The following is a 24,618-nucleotide window of genomic DNA, read 5'->3' as shown; positions in this document are numbered from 1 at the left end:
AACAAGAGGCCACTGCAGGCTGGTCACAGCAGCTGCAGAGATGGAAAGCAGAATGTGTCAGTGATATGGTGAAGTCAAGCTCAGCTGAATCCCATGGCATGTTGAGACAGGGAAAAACTTAGCCTGGGCTGTGATAGAGACAAATGGCATAATTCACAGCACTCCAAGCCATCGGTTCATACCTTCTCCCTTTGCAAACCTAAGGGAAGGCACAGGGAAAAAAGGTCAAGACTCACTGAAACCTTGGTAGGTCTGCAGAGAGTAGCAATTCATCGTAAATAATTACCAGCAAATAAGTGATAATGATAGCTGACCAGGCCAAGCCAGGTAGTTGGCAAGGCCCTGGAGAAATTTCATCTAGACAGATTCACCAACTTTGGCTTCCTCCTTTTTCTTCCTCCTGCCCATGTTCAAGATGAACTGAAGTGGAAAGAGTCACAGAGAGGAAGTAATAGGATGACATTAAAGGAAGCCTATTCTATAAAAAAAAAACCAAACCCCCAAAACCACACACACACACACACACACACACAAAAAGATGAGAGTCTGCGGGCCAACAGAAAGCCATGACGGAGATCCCAGCAGCTGGCTGGTCTACAGGGCGAGCTGTGCCACTAAGTAGATGTAATGGTATAATAAAATAGGGTGGAGAATGGGTTAAAAAACTGCCAAATTATCATCCAAATGGTTTCATCTCCCCAGTAGGTTTTGGTCCAGTCTGTGCCAACTAGCATGCTCCCTAACAAAGCCTGGAAACGTTGCAGGGGACAGCAGGAGTCAGGAGCTGTCACCTGTAGGAAATACAGAAAAAACTATCCTATTTTGGAGTAAAGGGGAAGACTATGATCACAAGCCATGCTGCTCCACTTGTCTTCAGGGCTGGTGAGGAGGCCTTGGCCCTGTTTAATTTGCTAATCCACATTTTGCCCTGCCTAACACATTGTTTTTAGAGAGCTTGGTTGAACTGAGGGGCTGTGTTTGGGTTGAATAACAGGGCAGAAGAAGAGTTATGGAAGATAACAGACTGTCTGCACAAGCACTGGTGGTATGAACTGGGGAGGAGTATGTTTTGGATGAGGTTTAGAAGGTGGCTTTTTAACACCACAACCATGAGGTGGTGAAGGGGCTGCTGATGCGAGTGGTGGCTGGAAAGATCTCGAGTGGACAAAGGCGTGCGTGCCAACCACCTGGTTTCCCCCTCCCCTTCCAAAGGGAAATAGCTTTGCAATGCCATTCCTCGTCCTACACTTGTCAGCAGGGTTTGAATTTGAGCAGCGAGTCTTTGTTTAAGCTGGGAGAAGAAGGTTGACTCCTGGTGCATCCTGAGTGTATTTTCTTCCCATCTGTGCTGATTTTTGCAGAACAGAAACCCGGGCGCAGAAACCCGAAGGAAGCTGTGCTGGGAAATCGGAGACAAGAGCTGGTTGCTGAGCCCAGCGTGAGCGTGGACCTGCTGCTTAACGGAGAGGTTGTCTGATGGGAACACAGCGCTGTCATGGTCTGGGGATGGGAACACGCACAGGATTGAAGCGGTACCTTGCAATGACACTGCTGGCGAACCGCAACGACCCTCTGGTTTTATTCCTGTGCAGAGTGGAAGTTTACTTTCCCGGTTGGAGGAAAATCAAAACCCACAGCCAGAAGTCTTCACCTTTGCAAACAAATCCAGGACAGAGCTGGCTTCTCCAGAGGCCAAGGCGTATCACAGACTGTCTTCTTCCAGCCCACTGGAAGGGGACTGGAGCTACCAGCTCTCCCATTTCGATAGGCTTTCTGGTAAGCGTGGCCTGTGCAGTTTCAGCTCATGAGATCATCTGCTTCCCTAAGGTTAGGATGGAACAACATTTCACCACTGGTGGAAACCTCAAAGCAAAGCAAACCCACTGAAGCCATAATTATGTCTTTATTGTCCAGGGCCAAGCCGTGTGCGGCCTGGCAACGTGCCTTTCATTCTGCAGAGACGATTACATTTATACTACATTACACATTGTGGGTTGGGGTTGGTAGTGCTGTTGTAATTCAGCGAGGGGCATCTCCATTCAGATCACTCGCTTGGCAGTGCCGTGAGGGCCATGTGTATGTAGATCCCATAAAGAAGGACTTTGTTGCCTTTCTCCCAAGCGAGTCCCTCCTGGCCACCACATGGAGTGATGTAAAAGGGCTTTGTGTTGCTTGTCAGCAGGAACGCTCCAGCTGAGGCTGAAAAGGGCATGGATGAGGTGGGCGTGCAGTAGAAACGAGGCAGTCGAGAAGGAGCAGTGCAAAGGTGGTTGCTATTTTGGCTGGTAAAGAAGCGTGGGGCTGCGGCGTGACTTGTGAAAAAGGAAATTTTGGAAGCGGAGCAGTCTAGTGAGGAACGTGGAAGAGCTGGAGGAAGGAAGATGGATTTGCTGAGGAGGAAGCCAGCCTGGTGGCAGGATTAAGGCCATATGGGTGGAATGATGGCAATAGCAGAGAGATGGATATGGGCTGTGAGCCAGGGCCGGTTGTGCAGATGAGTGTGGTGCTTGAGGACGCCAAAGGAGCCAAGGGCTCAGGTGTGTGGTGGGGGAGATGTCATTAACATGCCCAGGTGTGACCAAGAGGGACTCTGATGGAGGTGGCTGGAGAGGGAGAGGGGACAAGCTCTTGAGTGAAATGGTGAAAAGCAGAGTAGAAGGAGGGCTGCTCGTTAAATGAAGAGGAATGAGAGAGAAGAGCTGAGTCGAGATCCAGAGAAGATGAGAGGAGGGGCAAGAGGAGAAGGGTTTGAGAGAGGCTGTGGCATCGAAGTGACAGATGTTACAGTGAAGAGATTTGAGGCAAAGGCCCTCAGAGAAGAGGAGAGAGGCTGGATGGGAGATGAATGTGGAGACTGAAGAAGTGATGAGGAACAGGCAGGGCTGTTTGTTGCAGGAGGCTAAGGTAAGGGAAAGAGGAAAAAGGATGGAGCTGGGAAAGGGTCTGCATTTGACATGGCCAGCATGGGACGGGATACAGGGAGAAGGGATGGGTTGAATGCTGCAGAAATGCTGTGGATGTTGTGCCCTCCTTATTCTCCCTTCTGCAGAGCTGGAGCAAGCAGTCCTGCACCCTTGAGGCAGAGGTTGTCCTTTCTGCTTGGCCCTACAGCCATTACTCTCATCCACAGCAGGCCTTCTTACTACACCAACCCTACTTCTTCCCTCTCCTGAAGACTTGCTCCAAAGTCAGGAGAATTCCAATGGACTCTTGAATTGTTTGGCACTTACCTGCCCAAACTCATCCCTCACCCACCCTCCAGACCCCATGTGTGTGTGCAGAACAAGTAAACCCCAGGCTCTTCCCCCCACCCTGTCTCAAAATTTTGAAGACATTGGAGAAGGAATAAGGTGTTGGGTTAATGCTGGACAACAGGCAATAGGGAAACAGTTGAATAACTCCTAGGAGATTGAGTTTTATGTTGACGGACAAGAGATGAAGAGTTTCCCAAGAGTGTGTAATGAGCCCAGGGTTTTCACGACCACAAGGAACTCCACTGACTTTGCAGGAGTGGCAAAGGACCACCTTTCAGTCAGGGACCTGTGGTTGGCCCTGGCTGAAGGGAAAGTCCAAGATTTGAAGAAGCTGATGTGATTTGGCAGCTCCTGTGTGTCTTGCTTCTGGTCAGAAGGCTGCAAGATAGTGGTGGTGGTGGTGGTTGAACCACAGAGCAGCGGAAGATGTTGAGCTGAACCCAGCAAGGGAGGGCTGAGAAAATGCCACAGGCTTTGTCAGAGGAATATGCAAGGTTCAGTGCCATGCACTGTTGGGCTGTGGACACATCTTTCTATGCATTGAATGACAATGCAAATCCAAAGTAAATGTTGAACTAGGCTAAGAATAGCATGTCAGCCTAATCCTCAGACACCAATGGCCAAGGGAAGGAGAACACCACACAAACCACACCAGATGTTTAGAGCGGACAAGATCTCTGCTAATAATCAGATATTATCATGCCATTTCTGCAAAATGTGTTTCTTTCCCACAGAACAGGCTGTCCTGACCTCCTTCCTTGGGAGGGGTGAACAGAAACCGAATTGACCCTATAGGGCAGCAGTGGTCCATGAATGTCCCCAGGCTCCTCAGTGCATCTTGGTCATGCTTTGACTCCATGTCACGAGGCAGGGCCTTGCCCAGTTGAGTTTCTAGGGGAGATCTGGGTATGCGGGTATGGGATGAGATGCAGTGCACTGCAGTTGCTCCTCCAGGGGGATTTATTGGGGGAAGGACCTAGGGTGTCCTCTAAAGGACACTTGGGACACGTCTGGCATGTGCTCCTGTCCTGTAACATGGACACAGCCAGAATGAGTAGGGAAAAGCTCATTATGGGAAGATGCTGGAGATAGTAAGACTACTTAGGATGAAGAAGTAGTGGGAAGCTTGTTGGGTCCAAAAAAATGCACGGGCCGATGGTAAATTGTATTTAGACACTACAAGGGTAGTTACCCACCAGCCTGGGACTCAGAGGCTATTCCAAAGTTCCTTCATACAAACTTGAATTAATCGTTTCACCTTGTGTCACCTCAATAGAATAGGGACATTACTGCCTCCTTCAGCAAGGTTGTCAGCATTTCTATATGCACGTGTCCTGCTGTGCACCACAAGTGATGACAGCAGTCGCGGAAAGCAACAGATCACTTGATGCAACTGAAAGGTGACAGAGCTAAATCAAATGAAAGGAAATTTAGGCATCGGAGCGTGTTGTTTCAGGACGTACCTGAGCTGAGGAGAATTCATGAAAACACCCACTGTGAAATACTCAAAATGACCTAGTTTGAAGCAAAAGCCAGGGAGAAGTTCCTTGCAGAAGTGACCCGAGTTATTCTGCAGAAGATACCCAGATCCTCCTTGAGGCCTCTCCACCCAGTCCTAGAGGGAAGATAATGGGTGAATTGGCCTGACCCCTCCAGGCCATCCCCAGCTCTGTCTGTGCTGGCATGACAGGGAGGCTTCTCTGATTAGGTAAAATGCTTTGTGCAACACAAATGCATTTTGTCACATTAAGGGCAGAGTATTTCCGAGTGTCTTGGCTCTTCCACATTTAGGGAAAAGATAAATGAGCATCCTGAGTTGCCATGGTAAATAATACAGCAGCACCCCTGCTTAATGCCACTCTGCAAATACTTTAATATTGAATGACTGTAATTTTGCTTTGGAGTCTGGAAAATAGATTCTGAGACCGACGGAACAGTAGCTGATGAAAGTGATTTTGCAGTGGTCTCTTAAGCATCCTCTAACCCAGCCAGTCATGCAGAAGCCAGAAAAATAAGAAACCTTATAGTCTGACTTTTTTTTTGAAGTATCTCGAAACAGAAATTGGATTGTAGATGTGCTATCAATGCACTTACTGGGGATGTGGGTTTCCTAGTGATTAATGGCGGGAATGCCTTCAGTATACATCTCCATTATTTATTAAGTATTGACAGTGGGTTTAGAGCAGCACATGACAGAGGAGAAGTCCCAGTTCTCAGCACAGTGATTTAAATAGCTCTTAGGAGCAATGCTGCTTCAGGGGAAGTGTTGAATGTGGTGAATAGCTTTGGGAAAACAAACGCCTCCAGGACCTCCTTCCCTTTACTGATGCTTTCTCCCCAATTTCTCCTCCATTCCCCTCTCTCAGCAGCCTGAGCAGAAATGCTGTGGTGACTAGAGAGCATAAATTTTCCGCTCTGTGGCAGGGCAGAACGTAACTTCAGACTTCCGCAACTTAGCTCTTGCCTGGCGTGCAATCATTCCACGCTTGCCCAGGCTTCTTCCCAGGGGAGATGCTTCATGCCTCAATTGCAATGGAGAAGACGGGCAACTCCAGCAGACTTTGCTGAACAAGGAGTCAGGGGAGCTGGAGTCTGTCCTCTGCTCTGCCACTGCTGTCCTGTTTCTCCTTGGTCAAGTGGTACTTCTCTCTGTTGTCTTTTTGGGCAAGGAAGCTACCTATGGGTTCAATATCCCACATCCAGAGATGCTCTTCCTCACTGGGTTTGCTACCTCCCCCCGTGGTACTTGGGGTAATAACAGACTGAGGTGACATTGCAGCTGCCCCACAGTGGTTCTGCCTAGTTTCTCAAGACAGCAGCTTTTATCAGTGGTAAATACACTTTAAAGGTCAAAGGCTTCAAAGTGTCCCGCTAAAACTCAGTTCAGCTGAAACAGTTATCTTCTCCACCTGCCCAAATTCAGGCCGTGATGAATGAGAAGGTGTTAGGCATAGCAGAAAGCCCTCACAGACACCTAGCCTGAAGAAGGGGAGACCTGCTTTCCTCCAGCTGGAACCAGTTCATGCCATCAGAGCTGGAGGTGATGGCAGTAAAGGAGTAGAAGAGGGGACCACCTGCACAAGACCATAGGGAATTGGTCCTGGTCCTGGTCCTGGTCTTGGTCTGTAGGTACCACCTCTGTCCTGGTCTGTGGGTGGAGGAGGAGAGAGCTGGAGAAAGGCAGAGGTAAAGGGAGTGTCTGTCTCCTCTCAGGGCCAGGAAACATCAGGGAACATCCCTGGACTCACAGTGGAGCTGGAATGAAGTTTGATCCTAGCACCTTCTACGCTGTGGATGGGAGGACCAGCATCAGTCAGATCCTTAGGCTATATTCTGGACTAAGTGGGGGACCATAAACACACTGGAAAGCTAATCTTTAGCCAAGATATTGATCAGCCAACTGGCAGCCTGAAGTGGTGGTTTCTGGATTATACACATTCACTGAAAAGCATTAGCAAAGGGAAATACAAGAACTCTTCATAACGTCTTCTGGCTATCCACTGGATAAGACTCTGAGTGTTTAGTTTGGGGCACTGAAGAGATACTGGCTCCAAAGCCAAATGCATTTGGAATATATTCAGTGTCTTTTCCCATTGCTGAAATCAGCATCTCACAATAGGAGAAAGGAGAAGCAGGTGTTGGCTTTTTGTCTCCTGCCTCTGGGAGTCTGAGAAGGGTGGGAGATTGTGGTGAGCAAGGGTGCAGGCATATCTGATTTCTTTTTTCCTTTTTTTTTTTTTTTAAAACAGAAGCAACTGAATGATTCATTTAAAAGAAAAAAAGTAATAGAAAAGTTGTGCACAAGGTCTAAAAAAAGAAAAAAAAAAAAGGAAAACAGAAAGCTATATTCTCTCCTGTATCCTGGTCTTGATAAAAGATGACAGATTCTTTTCCTTGACAAAACACCAGTGGCAGGTCTCAGAACAGCATGTTGAGACACCAGTTTCTCTGGGAGATTTCTCATTCATTCACAGGCCTGGAATACATGGTGTGCTTCAACCACTGGGCAGGCTTGTATTGTCAAGTTTTCATTCCTCCCTGTGGTTTCAGTGGCTGAGGAAGCTGGAATCAGGATTACTAGATATTCTTCTGCCCAGCTCCAAATTGTCCTGCTCTTTTCCTGCAGCAACCTCTTCCTTTAAAAAAGCACCACTACCAGTCAGAGAAAACAACCCTCTTAAGGACTTCAGAGCTGGTTGGAGACAAATCGGAGATGAGGACCTTGGTGTTGGCTGGAGCACTTGCGTGCAGGAGAGGACCTCCCCTCTAAAATTTGGGTGAAGACTTGGACAGCAATAAGAGAATGAACTTTTATTTTCCAGGGCATTTTGTTGAATTTCTATATAAAACAGCCTGATCCTTTGAATTGTTCAGCACTCCTAAAAGGAGCTGGCCTCGTTTGCCATGTCATTGGATTGGTCTTTTAATGAGTCAAGCCTCAGTCTCCCCAGAGGGACTCTCCACATTGCTAGGACCATTTTCTGTGATGGGAGTGCCCACAGCCCTTTAAAAGCACCAGAGCCGGTCAGTGCTACCTTTCACTCTGTGGAGTTACTCCAAGAAGGGCATAGAGGTAAAGCTGAGCATTTGGGACAGCACTGGTTTCCACCTTTTTCCTCCTAAAGCTGGGCAGACGTGACTCCTTATGCTCTGTAAATCACACTGCTTTGGAGGGCTGTAGCTTTATCATTCCTTGTCTCTCCTCTCTTGGCCTCTGTCATCGCTGGCAATGCATTTCATCATTTGGTCTTCATGATGCAGTTCATGTCCTACAGAGAGGGGTTTCTCTTCCTTGAAGGGGGCTTATAAGAAAGATGGGGACAGACTTTTTACTAGGGCCTGTAGTGACAGGACAAGGGGTGATGGTTTTAAACTGAACCAGGGTAGATGCAGACTAGACATAAGGATGAAATTTTTTACAACGAGGATGGTGAAACCTTGGTCATTCCATTGCAAACATTCCAGGTCAGGCTGGACGGGGCTCGGAGCAACCTGATCCAGTTGAAGATGTCCCTGCTCATTGCAGGGGGGTTGGACTAGATGACCTTTAAAGGTCCCTTCCAACCCAAACCATTCTATGATTCCTCTTCCCTCAGAGCAGCAGAGACTGCTCTCTGGCTTGTGGGTTGCACGCAGAATATCTCTGAGAAGATTTCTCAAGTTGGCAAGACCTTCAGTCCTTCTCCCGGAGCCCTCATCCCACTTATTCTGGTTGCTTCAAAGCCATCCCTGCAAGACTAGCTATGTCAACAAGAAGAGGCTGTCAGGGCTGCTGATAGCAACCCAGCAACCCTCAGTTACAGGGGACATTTGTTGCGGACATGGTTTTTAAGGCAGGTTTTCATTATGTGGAAAGTGTATCCAAGCTGTCCTGCAGGGTGGCGTGGTGCCTGTATTTACAGTGCTGGCAGCTTTCAATAGCAATCTATTTTTAATGAAACCAAGCTGGAATGTGGTGCCTAAACCCTTGATTTAAGGCAGATTTCTAAAGGGAAGATTTACGCAAATTTGCTTGATTGGAAATTAATTACTGCAACAGTCAAGTTCAGCTCAAATAATCTTGCAGAGACGGCCGCAGGAGTCAGATAATTCATGTCGGAGAGAAGACATCAATTTACATTCCTTACATTTCCATTTGGAAGGTTTCCTAATTCTGGAGCAAGCAGGAGGCATCACAAGGAAAGCGAAGGGTGAGGGGGACTGGTAGCAGATTGAGTCGTTCCCTGAAAGCCTCCCGAGAGAGGCATTGTGCCTGAGTTATGGCAAAGCCGGTTTCACGAGGGGAACGAAATACTCCAGACCCATTTGGTGTGCCAGTTCTGCCGGATGCTTCTGTGAAGTCAAAGGGATGCTTGGGGGCCCAAGTGTGAGAGGGAAAATACGTGTCGGTCTTGGTGAGTGAGGGGCTCTAATTTGCAAGTGTGGGTTGTTTTTTTTTTTTACTTATTATTCTTATTTTGCTGTGAGGAGCCCTTATCAGGTTTACTCCTAAAGTGGAGGGGTGTTGTGAGCATGGGGAGGCTCTCTTGGGCTCTGGTCCTGCTTGCATTTCACAGCTTCTTTCCCATTTCCTGAGCCATTAGACAAATTTGGGGAATGGGAGAGGAACTGACCCAGCTCCAGGGATCAACAGGTGATGGGGGTATGTATTGTTTAAAGTCACCCTGCATTACAGCATTGTCCTTAGCCACCTAAGTTGATTATTTCCCATTTAATTGCACTCCAGTCCTTAAAGTATAATAGGAAACCAGCAGTCTGGAATGCACACAGAGATGCGAGTCCCTCACCCTCCCAGACAGGGCATGCCAACCTGGTATTTCAGTTATTTATGGCAGGACTGAGACATGGGGCTCGCTCTCCTCCATCTGTGCATCGCATGATGAGCTTAATGCCACGTTGCCATCTCCTCACCGTGACTGGGGGTCCCCAGCACTTACTGGGTTGTGCACCCTTAATATCAGCTCTGGGATAGGTTTAATTGCCAGCAAGCATCTTCAGAAAGCTTGAAGGACGTGTTATCTCAAGTCCTGACCAGGATAGTCTCTGGTTTGGATTTTTCTGAGGGTCAAAATCTGCCCCTGTTCACAAGGTCTGAATCTGGGAACTGTTGTGTCGGAACCTGAGGCAGGAGGGAGGTAGCAGGGAGCAAAGAGTGGGGAGAAGAGGATCAGGTTGGGAAACCCGGCAGTTCCTTGGCAAGGTGCCTGCCCTTAGCCCGTCTCTCACAGCGGGGAGTGATTAACGAGACGAAGTTCTTCTCCTTCCCCTGCCGTATCCCGCTGGGCTGTCCGTGTTGGTGGAGACTGTGGTCTGGGTTTCTCTTGTTCTCTTGGCTGAAACGCAGCTCCGGTGATGAAGGGAGAGGCTGTGGCTAGATCACTTCTGCTGTTTTCAGCAGCATCTGCACCTCCTCAGCCTCTCCCCTGCCTCACATGCTCCAAGTCCATTTTCCTTGCCTTCATCACCGTGCTGCACTTCAGGAAACAGACCCAAGATAGGAAGGATGTTCCAAATCTCTGGAGCGCTGAAGGCTATGTTTCTCTTTGAAGCTGGCTTGTTTTTCCAGCCTTTTCCAGTTTTCTGTTGATCAGTGTGACGTCGCTTCTCCCCCGCCAAATGCACTTCAGGAATTTCTCTGATCCTTTCCATAGGCAGAGGGGAAAGCAGGACATGTCATCCCTTCTCCTTCCAGAACTCAAAAATGAAAAGACTTCTAACCGAGCTGTTGCACCCTTGAACTAGAAATGACACCTCATGGATGGGTATTGAGGTTCCCCCTGTTTGCCCACAGTTATCAAGAGCTTCACGGTCATTGTGGCTGCAGACCACAGGCTGGGAGCTTCTGAAACACCTACCACCTCCTTGAGGGATTTCTCTGAGAAAGAACTGCTAGGTTTGATCCCAGACACCCATCTTGCTAAAATGGTGGCATCCTACTGAGGTCCAGCTCTAGCCTAGCGCAATGTTATTAATACATGAAAAAGGAACTGTTTGCAAATAAGGACAGAAAAACGGTCATTTGTCCTGGAGTAAAATGTCACCTTGCCCATTCTCTGCCAGTGGACAATAGTGATGATACAGGAAGCTTGTAGTGATACTTCCCCAGATACTCTCCCAGCCTCTAACAATTTGTTTAGGGTCTTCCTGAACCATAGGGCTCTTTATGTTTAATATCTTGTGATGCATTTTTCTTCCCTGAATTTCTCTCATCGCATTTTGAACACGTGTAAAGCACAGGCAGTATTCAGCTGGCGACGCAAATTCTGCCCCTACCTCTGCCATAGGTTCCCTTAGTGATGCTGGGCAAGTCAGCCCAAACTTTGCCCACAGAGTCTTGCCTCCAGTGAACACAGCTTGGGATGCTGAGGTCTAATCCGTCATGGTGCTGAGCAGTCAAGAAGATCCAGACTTTTCTGGAAGATAATGTGGAATTTAATCAGTGCTAGCTCTCCTCCAGTTTCTTAGAACTGACAAGTGGCTTTGAAACACATTGAGGGGCAAACAGATGGAGCACACCATGGGGCACAAACTGCATTTCCTAAGGAGATCTGGATAAGAATAAATAATGGTAATATTAACAACGATGAGTAGACAAGTATTTTGTTTTCCTACCATAGGATGCTATGTGTACAGCGAATAACACAGAACATTGAATCTGCTTCAAGAAAGTGGCTGACAGCATCTTTTTAAGCTAATTAAAGTAATTCTGGGTAGCTTTTTCCTACTTGAAATTAGACAGGGTAATTTTACTGATATTTAGGTCATTCTCAGTGCACATACTGTATTTAGCAATGCAGGCTTTTTGACTAATGTGACTGTCTTTGCCTGCATTCATGAATCTACAGATTTTTCTTTGTAGATAAATTTATCCCTGAACAAAAGATGAAGGATGAAATCTTGAGGATTGCTGCTGGTTGTTCTAGTCAATGAATATACACCCTCCTTTGAGCTTGAGGAAGGAAAGGATGACCTATATTTTGTATGGGAGATCATGAATAGTTTTACATAGATATAAAGATTGTGTTTTCTCTTTTGTTGTTCACCATGCTCTAATTAGTTCAGCATTAATGGGAATTAAGTGTCCTATTTAGCTGGAGTAGTGCCCATGCTAATGTTATTAGTGCAGTCAGCTGCATTTGATATTTCTGAGCACAGGGTCTTAGGCACGAGAAGGCACCTTGCAGTGACTCTGTGCTTGTTGAGGAGTCCAAAATTTCATGCGTAAGTGGACGTCCATGCAGGCACCACAGGCTTTCATGTGGCTTTGCCTTCTCATTCAAGGAGCAGTGCTAGCTCTGGAAAACTGAAAGGCGATAGAGGAGGGCATGGGTTTTAGCAGGCTTATGACACTTGGCTTTACGTCAAAGTTTGGGGAGAAGTGGAAGGAATGACTCCGTGGCTTGGGGAGGTTGCAACAAGGACAGAAAGCAAACAGACCCCGACCTGATGTGAAAAAAACACTTACTGCACCGGAGAAATTCTTGGCTAGCACCAAGCAAAGGGCCAGGGACAAAAGGATGTCAAAACTTGGTCATCCCAAGGTCCATCTAGCACAGTATCCTGTCCCCGGGAGGTAAGGAGGGGATGATTAGATAAACAGTGGAAGAAAGATGACAAGTACAGCGGCCCATCCCCTGCTGCACCCTCCGAGCTTGCAGCAATCAACATCTTAGAGCTCCCGGGCCAGAGATTAACAGCTGGAACATCAAATTTTGTTGCCAGTGGTAGAGCTATCGTCCAGCAATGGTAACCCCCCCAGGAGCCTATTCATAATTTTGTCCTCCTCAATATCCAAGACACTGAGTTCCACCAGATCCCAGCACACTTTATGCAAAAATAGTACTCACTTGTGTCTGTTTGCTCAGTGCTGCACCTTTGGCATCTTTGAATTAAATTAAAGCAGCATCTGCCCACTTTACCATGGGCTTATATCTTGGATGGATGGCTCCTGGTGACAGCTTGTCATCTGAGGAGGCTTACTGATCTCCTGAAACGCTACTAGGGTGACCTTACGCTTCTTCTGGAAGGATCTTAGTACTTACTGGTTTATTTTTGTCATCGTGGACCCAGAACTGAGCACATGTCCATGTTTTTTCCCTTTATGTATTCAATGACACTGGCTCACGGTTAAGGACTGCAATTTTGCATGGATTCCTACATCAGTTGCAGCTCTGGCAGTGAACCTGCCGGGTTGCTCCTGATCTATGTTCTCACTTACATGTATGTGAGAAAAAGATCAATTCCATGAGATGTAGGTTTGTGACAACTGGAATCATTAACTACATCAGGCAGCTTTAATCCATGTATACATCAGTTTACAAAAACAGCCAAAGTAAGGGCAGTAGTAGCTTGTTCATGACTTAGTGTGACATTTTCTCCATATGGAAAACTTGATTTTTTTCCATCCAAAAAAATAAAAATTAAATATTTTAATTGAAAAAAATCCCAAGTTTTGGAAATATCACTGAAAGCTGTCCCTTTGTGGGCCTTCTGCACTATTCAACTGCAAGGGCTCACGGCTTTTCCCATCCCATGCCAGGTCCCCTCAGGGTGCATGATGAGTTTTTGTGGCCATGGTACATCAGGGAATCTTTTGTCCAGCTGAAGACCTTTCAATGAGAAGTAAAATGCTTTTTTTCATGGGGGAAAAAAAAAACCAAAACTGTCAATTTCTTTTGTCTGGTTTTATTATTCGTATTACTGTAGAAACTCAAAATTACCAGCTGTGGACCCAGCTAGAGCTGTGCTAAGTGCTGTGTATAGGATGGAAAGAGAGTCCCTGTCCCAAATTGCTTACAATTGATGTGCAAGACAAGAGACACTAAAATGATTTTCTGGGAAGATTCCTGACCACTACCACTGATAATGAGGCTGGCACCTTTGTTGGTGGATGTCATGGGTTGTTTTATCCAATTTATAGGGCTGTTACGGCCTGGAAAACACAAAGATCATTGCAGTTCCTTATATTTACGACTAAGAGCAGCCTCTCTCTTCTGCTGTCAGATTGCTCCCTTGGGTTAAAATCCTCTTGAGTTGTAATCACCACATCATTGTGTCACCAAGGCAACCTCAGCATCCATTTTGGGAATCCAGGCACAGATAGCTTTAGCTTTGCCCTTTGGCTCTGAAACACTTCGTAAAACTGCCTCCGCTCTACTTCCACAGGAGGGTCTGTTTTTCCAGGGATAAGCCTTTGGAGAAGGAAATTTTCTGCACCCAGATGGGAAGTCCTTAAATTATAGGAGAACGATTTAACTCTGTCCTGGCCTGCTGAAGTTCTCCAAGCTTTAATTACTCAGTGACACAGAAATGGCTAGAGTGTGCCAGAACCAGTGGCCAGCCTTACTCCAGATCTTGCTTTTGACGTTAATCATTTCCAGCTGTTTCAAAGAAAGATGTAAGAAATGCTACACTTGATAAATTATGCAATTTTCCCACAGGGGAAGTTGCATCCTAATGGGCTGTTGGTAGCTTGTTTGTGCTCTGCAGTACGAGAATTGATATCCTTTTTCAGACCAATCTAATGTAGTTGAAGATGCTCCAATAGCTAGATAAATGTAATTTTCTTTCCATTTTTTTTTTCTTTCTCAATCTTTCTAACCCCTGAGCTTGCATAATGGCTCTTGGTGATGAGTTCCACAGCTTAATTAGGCAATGTAATCACACATTTTAAATTGATGAGGTGCTCTATTTGCCTTTTAACTGAGTTGGGTGGGTTGGGTTGGGTTTTTTTTCTAGATATGATGAAAACAGTGAAGTAAGGGATTCCCAGCCTGGCCTCTCAGAACCTTCCATCATTTTGTGCCCTTCTTTCATGTCACCTCTTCTCCCTCTCCGCTCAATGAGCTGTGAATCCCCCAAGGGCAGGGGAAAGCCTTCCTCTCTTTTCTGGTCTGAAATCCTTTTGAAACACGGGCAGAAAAATCCACCTTTCTCATTAGTGATCTGAATGCTGGGAAAAGCCAGAGAAAATATTTGATGTGTGCTTCAGCAGAAGGGCTCGCAGCTCCAGGAGGAGTTTTGCAGGAGTGGAGTGGTTTCACGGGCACGCATTGGGTTCGACCACATTTGCCACAGAGGAAGATGAAAACTTTTCTTTCAGTTTTTCCCTTTGAAAGGGGGAGGAGAGAGAGGGAAGCTGCATTCGGAGTTCATCATCCCATTTTATTTTGACTTCTGCGCTAAATTGAGTCAAAGCAGGATGAAGCAAGATGTTGTGAAGTTAAAATATTTTTTTTAAAAATCCCAATAGTTGATGAGATTTAAAAAAAAAGAGAAAGATTTCAAACTTACAGCTTGGAATTATTATTTTTTTTTAGAGAGAGATTTTACATTTTCTGGAAGAACAAATATTTCTCTTGCCCAGGAAGCCCAGACTAAAACCTCCAAATTTCCCTATCGGGAGATAAGATGAATTATATTGCAGTTAAGAAAACTTATTGAGGCTCAGGGAATGTGGATTTATTTCCTGGCAGGGTTACAAATCCCCTCTGTAGGTCTGAACATTTGGAAATAAATCTTAGCACGGATTTAAACATCACAGTCCTGAGTGCTTCATTACCCCTTTTTGAGGTGTTTACTGCCTGCAACGGGACTGAAGTCCCCAAAGAGAACAGAACGGAGGCCAGGGAAAACATCCATATGGGAACAGCAGATTTTGAGTACACTGGTTTTTCTCTCTCAATATTCCTCCTCTGTTCTAAGCTGGCAACCCTTTCCTGGAAAAACACCGTCCTTCCAGTCCCCTTAAAATGCACAGGGTAGGGCAAAACGGTAAGATGTGTATAATTTGTTTGTGCACAGAGATTTGAGATGCTGGGAGAGATTTTCTTGCCCTGCAGTCGTAATGGGGTTTGCGACACAGGAAATCTTGGGAGTCTCTTTGCTTTAGATTAATAGGTGTTTTAGTTTGTGGGGGCTTTGTTGACTTCCTTCTGTGATTCCTGCAGGTATCACAACTTCCAGTTCGAAAAATTACAAATTGTTCTTTCCTGTACAACTTCAGGATTTACCCTGCACTAATGTCTCAGGAATATGGGTCCTATACCTCTCCCCAGATAGTGTGCAGACCAAAGGGGAGGTTACGCTCGGTTGTAGGACGGGCACGCACAAGATCAGCCCTGCAGCTCACACTACAGAAATAGCAGATGGGCTCTAAACACTACCACCGTTTTGTATGGTGATAGATTTTTTCATACTGGAAAAATGTTCTTGGGCAGAAAGATGACCTGCAAAGTTGGACAGCAAAGGAAAATCTGACTGCTGTGACATGGCCAGCTCTTTCCTGCTCTCCATGGAGGGATGCCACGGCCGAGCCCGGGCGCCACGGCTGGGAGAGCATCTCGATCCTGCTCCCGCCTACCAAAAGCAAGCCAACACACAAGTTTGTCTTTGAGGCAGCAGATCTCAGCTGCCAGGGCTGGAGATGTAAGACCTAACTTTGCGGTCGAGGCAGGACCTTCGAATTGGGGCATGTTTCTTCTGAAATATTTAATGCGAACCAGAGCTGCGGGACAGGTCTGTGCTCCACCATGCCTTGGGCTGAGCGATGCGTCTTGCTAGCAGACGAGAGCTGCTGGGGGCCGGTCCCTCTTGCTGAAGGGTCATTTAATTTGAAACTTGCTGCTCTGTCAGGGCCTAGAGCCACCGATCCCCTGGGCATGGTGAGACCCATCTGTTTACTGAGCTCTGCATGTCCAGGGCATGACAAGGAACTTGGCTGGGTTGGGTTGAGGAGGCTGTTTTGAATCTTGCCTCTTTCTTGTGGGATTGCGTCGGGGCAGAAGTGAATCCAGAGATGGTCTTTGATGCTGCCACTCGCTGGCAGCGTGCTGCAAATGTGGACGGGTGGTTCCCGCGCTGCGAATGTGCTGAGGGCATGGGCAGTGGGCACAGTGACACTAAAATAAATTAAATATTTCTCAGGAATGGGGTGGGGACATCAACAAAACCTCTGCCTTATGCAATTGCCGCCAGCATTACAACAGATTTAAAGCAGCTGCTCTTGGCTTTCCCTCTTTGCTTTCATAAACCAGTTGTTTGTCTGTTTGCTAGATCCTGGTGGACAAGGCGGTGGGGGAGGGAAGAAGGGACGCGTGGGTGGGGAGCACAGAGATGGTCGAGTGAGGGGATGGTGCCCAAATCTGCCATCTTCAGCAGAAGACAGCTGGACAGCTTTAAGCTTGGCCAGCCTGACAGAGACAGCAGTGTTCTTGTCATCCCAGGCAAGAAGCGTGAGCTTAGGAGGTCCATGGAGGGCCGTAAATGGAATGGTAAGGTTGAGCCAAGAGGATGTTCCTGGAAACATCAACTGGAGAGGAGCAAGATGTTGCCGTCAAGGCCGGACAAGAGGCAGCTCATATGGGAAGATTTGAAGCAAGGTCTTTGCTTCCTCAAGCAAACAGAGAAGTCTGATTTTTTTTTTTTTGAAGTAGCAAGGAGTAGAAGTGGTACGATTTGGACAGAGCCGGAGTGGGTGGTTCAGAGGAGAGCACTGGGTCTAGCGTCACGCTCGGGTGATGACTTCAGGTTGCGGAGAGGTGAGTGACCCCGACGAGGGTGGGTTTGGCTGTACCAGGCCTGGCCTGGTGGTTGAACTGCTCAGTGAGAAGCGAGGTGGAGGACGGGATGGTGCAAGACCCACTTGCAGCAGGGAGAGGGGACATGATGCACTTGGGTACGAAGATGAGAGGAGCAAGAGGTGGGGCGAGGGAAGGAAGGAAAATAAAGAAAGGGAAGCAGGTGGCAGAGGAAAATCTACAACTGAGCACTTGAGTCGCTTCTCTTCCCTGCAAGCAGGAAAATTCCCCCATTTCAGACACAGCAAAGCTTTAGTTTTACTGCTTCAAGCAGCCTGCTTGAAACTCTGTATTATGAGAGAAGCCCTCATGCCCAAACCATAGTCAATACCTACACATGCGGAGCACCTGCCCGTGGGTATGGCTCTGCCTGCGCATCCCGCAGGGAAGCCTGGGATGCATTTTCCATCTCACCCCAGAAACAACGTCTCTAACACACAGCACTGTAGCAACACCCTGGGCTGTAGCTCCAGAACTCAGCCATTAAAAGGAATGACTGGATACCTCTGATCCGGGCCTTTCCCCAACCCAAATATACTCGCCTTCAGCCACATATTGCTGCCTCTATTCAGCCCAAGTATTCACCAGCTTCTTTCTATTCAAATAATAATAAAAACATGTTCTTACAAGGGTCAGCATGTCTTAATATATAACCAGTATTTCAGCAAAACCCCAGGAGCAATCAAATCATCACTCAAATAGAAACAGTCCAGCCAGATAGCCACAAAGAAACCTTTTCCATCATTCCAGGAAATAGTCCCTCAGCTGTCTCCAGCAATCCTATTGTGAATAGATGTCTTTTGCCACTTTCCCAGAACATCCACAAATGCAGGGGGTTTCAAATCCAGAGAGGACAGAGAAGGAAAGCCAAGATTTAGAGTCTCAATGGAAGCAAAGAAATTGCCCTGTCATCCAGTCCTCTCTCTTCAATGGAGGTGGAATGAACTCCAGCCCTACCAATGATCCTCACGGTATGAGACGGAGAAAAAGTAGGTCTTCTGGGTTTCTTTTGGCCTTGACCAGTCTTTAAATGCATAATTGATGCAGTTTAAGTGTTGCTTGGCTTGGCAAGGGGTCTCAAAGTCCACTCCATGATGAAGTTTGGAGGCAGGGTGCCAGTCAAAGACTGCAGAGGGTTTTGAGCATTCATTTCCTTCCCACTCCTTTCAGGTCTAGCTGTCCCTTTGCAGTGAGTGGGCAAGTGATATATCATGGAGCAATTGCCATGGAAAACACCTCCCAGCACATCAGCCCTTTTCCGAGGCTGGATTTTATCTGCATGTTTTGTTTGCTCTTTGGGCTGGTAGCCACATTTGTGTAAGGTCTCTCGGTTTTGCATGTTGCTCTAAGCAACCAGCTCATTGCTGAGTTTTGTGTTTCCAACCTCACTGTCTCTTTCATCTTTGCATGCTAAAAAAAGACCAAACACCTGCACAGCTGCCATTTTGTTTTACTCTTTGAGCTTCTCCGGTGGGAAGGTCAAAAGGAGGAAGAGCTTGCTCTGTACCCTGGGTTTCTTACCAGCCTGGTATTTATTTTCACATTAGAAAAGCTCTGTAGATAGAGCTTGTGCCTGCCAAGTGATGAATCCTCACCCATTTGCCTGAGACATCCTTCCTCCCACAATCCCATGACCACTCCTTTGAGGAGAGGCAGGAAAATAAGCACAGGAGGATACTTCTTGCCTTCACCATAGTCGCCCTGAACCTGCAAGGCATCCTCACCCTGGGTCAGGGAGCTAAACCAGACAGAGAATCTTCCACAGCCCTCAGCAGACGTGCTGGTTGCACGCACTCTTTGAACCCCCTTGCCCTTGCCAGGCTTTCCTGCCCCAGCAAAGGAAGGTCCAGATGTGGGTCTTCTTCAACCAGAGGTGAATCCCACAGCCTGAGGGCAGGAGTCACCAGGCCAGTCCGGTCCATCAGGCAATCTCTCCCTGTGTCAGACCATCTATTTTGCAGCCTGGCTCTGCAGACAAAGCAAGATCTGTCCTTTGTGGAGATGTCCTCTCCATCTCTTCTCCTCGTTGCTGCCTGGCTGGCCTGGACATATTCAGTCAACTCTCCACCAAACAGCCCTCCGGGATTTGCAGCGATAACCATCCCAGCCGGTGGAAATCTTTTCCTTGACTTACCTCCTCCCAGCGAGAAACTTTCCCATCTGTTTGTCAGTTCGTTTGTCCCCATCAGGAAGAGGTCCTGGCAGGGTGCCCCATCTCCATAACTTGCCTTGTAGCTTTTTTCGTGGGGTGAAAAAAATTGGGCAAATTAATAGAAGAAAAAAATTCCATTGAAGACTTAGACACAAAGACCTCACTTTTGGCTCAGGAAGTCTCTGAGCTGCAAACTGCAGACTGACCGAGTACTGTGGGGAAGTATTGCTACATATTGCCCCTTTTCTTGTGCTCATCCTTAGGCATCGGCTGTGATCCCCACTGCCAGAAGATAGGACACAGGGTTGCTTAGACCTTGGCTCTGAGCTGCCGTGGCTGCTCTTGCGTGCAGGGCTAGGTCTGCGTTTCTTCAATTACAGTAAAAGCAGCTTGCAAAGACCTAGAGAGAGGCGAGCTGAAGCCTTCCCTCCCCTTTCACATTTTCCCTTCTGCTTATTTAGTCAAAGATTAAAATTTTGCATTTTGTATTGTTCGGTACATTGATGTTCTGTGATTGATGTTCCCTATTCTTTTTGTATCATGCACCTCTTTTCCCCTTGTTTGTTGTTTCGCACTAGAAACAGGAGCGGTATACATTTCTAGTTACATTATCTAGCTTTGCCATGAACGGAAAGTTTTCCAGTCCCCAAGGTGAAAGGAGAACTATGTTATGTTACCAAAACCCCCTTCTTTCTCCTAAAGGAGACTTCTGGGCAAATGAAGACTTAGCTGAAACAAAGGTTTATAAATACTCTGAATAGAAATTGCTTCTCATTTCTTTTTATCACAGTTTCACTCTTGTTTTAGTTCCGATTTCACAGCTGTCCTGGTTGTAAGAAACTATGGCAAAAAAAGAAGGCTAAGGAGCCCTGTACTGCATATTAGCAATAGCAAGAGCAGCAAGTGCAACAAAATGTAGAAAATCTTATAAAAACTTAAAATACATCATATGTATCCAAATTAATCAGAAAAAGAATTAAACATTGCCTATGCTTTTTTTTGTTTTCAAGTGCACTGAGTTGTTTTCTCACCCAGCTGAAGTTCCCTGTATGCCAGTCAGCTCAAGGGTTGTAGGGAATATTTTGGCAGCTGCTTCGGCCAAGCAACCTCTCCAGAGTTCTTAGCGGGATGCGTGACTTTGTCTTTGGCTATTATTTTGTCCTGCTTTCATTTAGCATCTCTTTCCTTTATGTTAGTGAAAGCATTGGGTTAGGGATGCTGCAAGGGGAAGCTTTAGACTGCTTTAACGCAAGCCAGGGAGGGGACTAGCAGGCTGAAGGGTTGTGCAAGATGAGAGGCAGCTCTACCCGCATTACCTGAGCATTAAAGGGCTCAGAAAAAAACAAAGATGAAAAAGGATTTGAAACACAAGCCTGTAGTGCTTTTTGCCTTACAATAATATCACAAGAGTTTTAAGGAGTTGTAATATAAATGAAGAATTGGGCTTTCCACATATTACTTGGAATATATCATTATTTAAAAAAAAAAAAGAGATGGAGTAAGGCAGCACAGCTATTCTGTTTATTCACAGCACTTATTATTTGAGACCAGTGTCCACATATAAAAAAGATTTTTACTTCAAATGCTTCCAAGGCCTTTGAAGTGAATTTGGTTGCTGGCTGGATAAAATATTACTTGAACACAAATAAACTCTTCCTCTTAACATCTGTGGTCTTACCTTGTTTATTCATAGGGCACCTCCTTAAGGGTTGAACACTGCGAAGCAGTTAAATTTTTTTCCAGTAGAGCGTTTGGATTTCTTTCTGATATATATCACTTTCCGAACTGGAGTGTAAAAAAGTAATCACTGGAGGATATTTACTGTGGACGGACACTCTGGGTCTAGGCGCACACCAGTCCCGTGGGATCAGAGCAAGTGCTCAGCAAGGCCAATGCTCCAGCTGGTAACACCGGTCCATAGCAGATGTTCAGGGATGTGCGTCCATGAGAGCGGGGCCACCACGGACAGATGCTGCTCTCCTGCCTCCAACGATTTGCAACTAACTTCTTCATCCGAAGATGGTGTCTTTGTATTTAATAATGTGTAAGGCAGCTTCTCCCATTGAGCTGCCCAATTGCTTCTGGAGCTTGGGTAACCTTTTCTGGTCTTACGGCAAGGATGTGCCCTCCCCAGACCTGCCTTCTCCACTCCTCAGTGAGGATGGATGAGCATTCTTACCATCTCATGGAAGGCTCTGGGACTGTCCATAAAGCTCCTTGCACCCGTGGCACTGTACATCCTCATGCAAGACGGTACGTTTGCTTTGCTGTTGGTGCATAGGCTGAGAACCAAAGCCACCAGCCCCATCAGGGTGCGGAGGTGAAAGGCTCAGCCTGAGACTGTGTGGGACAAAATCGGCATCCCCTCTCTCACGGACCCCAGCACAACCACGTGGGGGACCTGATGCCACTTACGTATCTTGCGCATCGTTCTTGTGGTTGGCAAATGCAGGGTAAACTGAGGAAGCCCCATGGTCACAGAGAGAAAGGACGTGAGGCGAGATCTGTGGCTGGGAAGGCTGAGGACAACGGGGAGTCTTAAAATGACATTAAAAGCAAAAGAAATTTTCACAATGGTATTGAGCCATTACCAGGCTGAAATGGAAAAAAAGTGTTGATAATGATGAAGGCAGAAAAGTTCCCTAAATATTTCTTCTCTGTAGTTGGGAATAGCCAGATAATGTAATCACAGCCTAGATGGTGAAATGCTTTCCATTCCAACAGTAACCCCCTAAGGGGGGTTTGGGCAGCAGCTATTAATTCTTGACACGGCTGGGTCTAGATAACTGCACCCAAGAGTTTTAAAAGAGCTGCCTGAGGAGGTCTCTGGAACATTAATGATGTTTTTTTTCACTTGGTTTGGGTGGTTCTGAAAGATGAGAGTCCGGCTAATGTCGTAACTATGTTTTTCAAAAGGTAAATGGGATATCCTAGGAAAGTCTAAGTCTGTTAGTCTGGCATCAGTCCCAGGCAAAATAATACAGAATCTCACACAGGACGCAATAAATTAAGGGAAGATAATTAATAGAGGAAGGAAATTAAAGGAGGGTAACAAAACTAAGGCCAAGAAGTAATACTGTCAAGTGAATTTGGTACCTTTTTAAAATAAGATTACCAATTTTTACAGAATTGTAACAGGCTTGCTCTTACAAGTTTTGTCAGAAAGTTAGAGAAAGTGGTGCTTCACGTTAATCCTGGTTTTAGTTTGAATTAAATTTAGAATGGTACACAACGCATGCGTCAGACATTAAATAGCTTGCACACTAGCTAATTAATAGGATTCAAAGGGTAATTGTAAATGCAGTAATAAATGCAGTGGCTGTGTTTCCACTGGGGTTGGGCACAAAGCATTTCCGTGCTATTTAACATTTGAATTAATGACCTGAAGAAAACATACATTTGCCACTGATAAAACCTTTCAGATGACCCAAAGAGCGGGGAAGTTGTAAATGATGAAGGACAGAATTCTGCAATACAGAAAAGTTTTGATTCTTTTATCACCAGGCAATGAGGATGCATTTGAATGTGGCCAAGTATGCGGGTAGACAGTGGTGATCCATGGGCATGGGCTTTGAGAATTTGGGGGTGCAGTGGGAATCGTGATTCTGGGTTCCCACTGCTGTTTGGTGACCAGAGGACGGATATGACCATAGTATGCAGAAATGGTATGGAAATATAAAGTAGGAATGGGAAGACTCTGCTTTCCGTGGACTGAGTACTCCTGAAACCAGCACTGGAGGATGGTCTGCAGTTCAGGGAGCCACTGCTTGTGAAAAGTGGTGACAACTGGAAAGGACTGGTAGAGTCATGGGATGATTCACAGAAGGGAGAGAGGCCTTACAGTCAGACTGCAGGATTTCAACTCTGAATGAACAAACAGGGCATTTTCATGCTTTTGGCACTTTAGGCATTCAGGAAATGTGGGCCACTGAGTTGACTCTGTAGCGATCCTTGCTTTTTCTGCTGACTAGAGGGTCTGAGCCTCCTAGCTTAGGTGTTTCAGAGTTGTTCCTAAATTTAGGCAATGGGAATGGTCCGTTCAACCCAAGATGAGCAACGAAGCTGGTAAAAAGTCTAGAGAACAAGTCTTATGAGGAGTGGCTGAGGGAACTGCAGTTGTTTAGAATCATAGCATCACTTAGGTTGGAAAAGACCCTTAAGATCATCAAGTCCAACCGTAAACCTAGCACTGCCAAGTCCACCACCAAACCCTGTCCCTAAGCACCACATCTACACGTCTTTTAAATACCTCCAGGGATGGTAACCCCACCACTTCCCTGGGCAGCCTGTTCCAATGCTTGACAACCCTTTCGGTGAAGAAATTTTTCCTAATATCCAATCTAAACATCCCCTGTAATAACTTGAGGCTGTTTCTTTTTGTCCTATCACTTGTTACTTGGGAGAAGAGACCGACCCCCACCTTGCTACAACCTCCTTTCAGGCAGTTGTAGAGAGTGATAAGGTCTCACCTGAGCCTCCTTTTCTCCATTTGTGTTTAATACCTTTAATATCTTTATCAATGATCTGGACGAGGGGATCGAGAGCACCTCAGTAAGTTTGCAGATGACACCAAGTTGGGTGGGAGTGTTGATCTGCTCGAGGGTAGGAAGGCTCTACAGAGGGATCTGGACAGGCTGGATCGGTGGGCTGAGGCCAGTTGTACGAGGTTCAACAAAGCCAAGTGCCAGGTCCTGCACTTGGGTCACAACAACCCCATGCAGCGCTACAGGCTTGGGGAAGAGTATTTTTTCCAACCTAAATGATTTTATGATTCTAAGATGCAACTTGATCCTAATCTATAAATGCCTCTGGTGTAGCAAAGAGGAATCTGACAGCAGAAGTCTCCTCCTTATAAATAAAAAAAAAATCGCAAAGCTGTGGCTAGAGGGCAGGCAGACTCAGACCAGGCACAAGGGATGTGATCAGGTTGCTGAGACCTGAGCGAAAGATGACGATACCCAACATTTGACCTGGTGCTGCTAGTCACAGATTTCTTCTCATCAGTGCTGTACACTGGGGTGATCGGAACTAAATCACAGGGTACCTACGGTCCTCCACAGAGGGGACTTGCAATGACTTACAGAGATGCGACAAGCTTTTGTCCCTGATGACAAAAGCAGTGTTGCTTCAGCAC

The sequence above is a fragment of the Haliaeetus albicilla genome, chromosome 1 (genome assembly GCF_947461875.1).
Source record: "Haliaeetus albicilla chromosome 1, bHalAlb1.1, whole genome shotgun sequence".
Classification (NCBI taxonomy): Eukaryota; Metazoa; Chordata; class Aves; order Accipitriformes; family Accipitridae; genus Haliaeetus; species Haliaeetus albicilla.
The sequence above is the reverse complement of the archived record's forward strand: the minus strand, read 5'-3'. Positions refer to the sequence as shown.